We start from the raw sequence: 3,852 nt of genomic DNA, 5'->3' as shown, positions 1-3,852 counted from the left end.
AAAGTTCGTGCTCTGTGAATCGGGTGTGGTTTACAAGGTTTCCTTCCTATTGACAGTGGTGTACATAGGCCATACTAGGCGATTTTTGAACAATTGTCTCAGAGAACACGAAAGCAATAACTCTTACGAAGCCCATGCACACTGCCGCAAAAGCAGAAACTGCTGGCATGTCTTCAAAACAAAAATTCGTCCTCCTTTGACATCCGCAACAGCGCACAGGAGAGAAGATGTAAGCATTTCACGCCGCCTAGGGGGGGAATTGTGACAGAAGGACTTCTCTCTGGCTGGCAAAGAAATAAACTTAATATTTTAGGAGATTCTAATTTTGTTTTGTTTTTGAGTTTAAATATATAACTTCTGCTTTTTGCCGCTGTTCTTCTATCTTATTTAAGTATACGTTTTCGTTCCAACAAACGTGTTTTGAAAACGGTGCGTGGCTGTCTATTTTTCCTTCTTCCCTGTAAAATCTGCGCCCACGGACATCAGGAACAGCTCGAAACTCTCCGATATTTTTATTCTCTTGAGCTCCTACTTTATAGCGCGTTGTTGCTGATCGCTTTAGTCGGAGAAGTGAAAATGAGGGACGTAGGGTGACGTTATGGACATTCTGCTGCCAACATCGCAATTTGGAACGTCCAGTGCATCCATCTTTGTGAACGGATCACGTGAGGGCGGCATGGCGACGACACAAAGGACGCGCAGCGCATGCTCAGAACAAGAGAGAAAAGGGCTGATAGCCAGCGCAGTGAAGAGTGCGTGCCTTGACACCGCAGTGTCAGTGCCTCGAAATAATCATGAACGACCTCCACCGTTGCTATCGCTGGCGGCCCTTATCACTGGAGACGGCCGTCTTACCTCAATCCTAAAATCTGTGGGGCTTTGACCTGGGATTGTGCCAGTCCACGTTTACCTGAATAGGCCGGCTGACGGCCTGCATCCGGCGCTCTCTCGGAATGCGCACTCTCGTAATCTAGCGCCCTTGATGATAATGGTGCAGTGAGTGGACTGCCGGGCGGTCGCGGAAGGCCTTTACCTCGAGAAAGCATCGCTGGCGGCTGCTCTATTTCAGGTTAGTTGCTTTTCCTCGTGTAAAGGCGTAATAGTTATTCGTGGTTACCGTCGCGGTTTCTGGTGCTCGCTTATATGATCGGTTTCTGTTAGTCGTGGTCTTGTTGTAATATAGGCCTAGATGTGTGCCCACATGCAGTGATAAACAGTGCATATAGTCGTGCCCACTCGTCCAAATTACATGTGCGCGTTATTTTGTGTGTCTCAAAGTAATTCCCGCACTCGATCAGAGCAGTTTAAATCCAAAACAGCAGCACTAGAATGGCAGCACCGAGCCCAATTATAGCAGAATCTAATGCAAGGTTGATTGGTTAATGGTTTGTGATTCATGAATGTTTAAAGTACCATAACGACGCAGCCAATGAGGGAGGTCGTACTGAAGAGCTCTTGAAATTTCGACCATCTGGGGTTCTTTAACGTGCACTGACATCCCACAGTGCACGGGCTTCTAGAATTTCTCCTCCATCAAAATTCGACCGCGCGTCAGGGAAGCCGCGTCTTTCGGGTCAGCAGCCGAGGACCATAACCACTGAGCCACCACGGTGGCTGCAAGGGCGATTGAGTTTAGATGGTTTGATATTTCTACAGTGGTGCTTTCTTGAAGGAGAAATAGAGAGGCAGATAATTTTGCTCCATAGTGGTCGTTGATGAATCAGTATTCAGATATTTATCAAGCAGTGAATATTATACGGGAATTCTTCAAGCTGGCCACGTTAAACTAAGTTGAGCAGGAGCCGTCCCGTTTCGAGAAACGCACTACACCAGACGCTAGATATGAACGCTTTCCCCAGGTGTATTATACAACGCACGTTTCCGCTATATAGAAGATCAGAGCTCAGTGGGATATTCAGCGTTGTTTCTAATTTCGCTTTTTGCGTCTGTAGAGGCGATGGCGCCTTACACCCGGTTCTGATTTGGTTGGATCACCTGTTAATGAGAATAGCACGTTCCACGTGCGCAATAAATACATAATCACAGATTTTACGGGAATGGATCACCACAGCCTAAACCACTGCAGCCCGAAACGGAAGCTTCGCATTACTTATACACAGCATTAAAACAACGCTTCTCATGCAGTGAATGCTGTTCTATGCATTTAGCGGCAGAAATGTAAATGCATGCATATGTTTTGCGGTAAATGATGCGTAGAAGAAAGTCAGGCTCTTTGCTCCACCAGAGCTAAGCTGTTATTGAACACGACTCGTAGCACAGTGAGTTGATGAGGGTCGACAAGCACCACAAAAAGTATCGCTGAAATTGAACTTGATTCAAGTGCTCAGCCGGTTGCCACAGGCAGAAGGCCAGCTCAAATGTAACAGCCACTTATTTATGACTCGAGAACTCAGCTGCGAAAGCTGACTGAAGACGTATCAACCACCACACCTGAGGCCGCTTTACACTAAGCTGCTAAAGCTGATGACGGCTTCCCAAAAGCCACAACTTGTGTTTTTTCGTCTAAAGCCTGATTGAGAATCGCGGAATATATGACTGAACGAGCGCTCCACGCTGATATATTAGAATGCATGAAATTTTCAGAAGTGAGCGGCGACGCTAAGCTAGTGCGGAGCTGCTCCTCTCTCCCCGAGTATACCCGATTCTGCTCGGACCTTCTAAGATTTTCAGTAAAGCAGGGCAGGACCGCCTATAAGACTCTTGCTTTGGTGGAAGTGCTGGAAACGATTACTTCTGATCACAGCGGCCTTTCACATTCCACCCTAAGAGTACCGCTGGGCAGTTTTCGCAACACATCAGTACACAAACAGGCGGCAACCCGGCGTCTGCGCACGCCGTGTTCAGCTCTCATGAACTGTTCTCTTCTGACATGCAGAACAATTGCAGCAGTCGCCATCCTTACAGTCAACTGCACATCGGAGAGTGAACCTCTTGTCCTAGTTTTCGCTAAATACGAGTTTTCTGATAGCATGCATACTTTCGCGTGAGTTTGTCAAAATTTTTAGAAAAACAGTGCCCGGTTTAACAGCGTGTCCGAAACTGCACATACAGAAAGGGTTATTACTAACGGCCCACAACAAATAACGGGCATGAACCACACGCCTCAAGACTGATGTTCACGGGATTACTAGCAGGTCTTAGTTAACTGGCGTACTATTTAGCAAGAATCAACTTTTTTCCTAATTTCCGCCATCACTGGGACTACAATGCTGCAGAAGGCATCGTTTTAAGTAAAAAAGCTTATTTAAAAAACAGTCGTGGGTTTACTGGAAGCCCCAAGTAGAAGCTACGGCACAAACGTGCCCTCATCAATGCCTTGGATATAATTTCCTACATTCTTCGCTCCCCTATACGAGTGCAGTACGGGGAAAGCGTCTTAAAGACAGGGCTTGCCAACATACGCAAGCCGCACCGAAAAACTTAAAACTCGGAGCCTCAGAAAACGAAGGCCATGGCACTGGATTAAGGGCCCCTTCCACTTAATGGGGTGCAAAACACTTTACAGATTAAAATTTATCACCATCACCGACCCCACGGAGATGCACAAGTCAGATTGTGCATGGTAGAAATATTTTCTCCGGAATTTATGAATTTTAAATTCGTGTTTAGCTTCTTCAAAGCCATCGCATTGGGACCTCCTGGTGAATAATATCTGTAAGCATGTCTGCATTTGTATTTCTCAAGAGGCATTGATTGACTGAATGTGTGCAAAGCCTCTGGTCTTCATGTCAGTTCACCACCTATAGGGTCTTTAAGTCTTACCATGGTATGAACCGTTAGAGCGTAGACATTCTCGATGTTTCTTCCCGGAACCCCGAGCTCCGCACTGGA

This window comes from Amblyomma mixtum, chromosome 2 (genome assembly GCF_055824585.1).
Source record: "Amblyomma mixtum isolate Tamu chromosome 2, ASM5582458v1, whole genome shotgun sequence".
In the NCBI taxonomy this organism is placed as follows: domain Eukaryota; kingdom Metazoa; phylum Arthropoda; class Arachnida; order Ixodida; family Ixodidae; genus Amblyomma; species Amblyomma mixtum.
The sequence above is the reverse complement of the archived record's forward strand: the minus strand, read 5'-3'. Positions refer to the sequence as shown.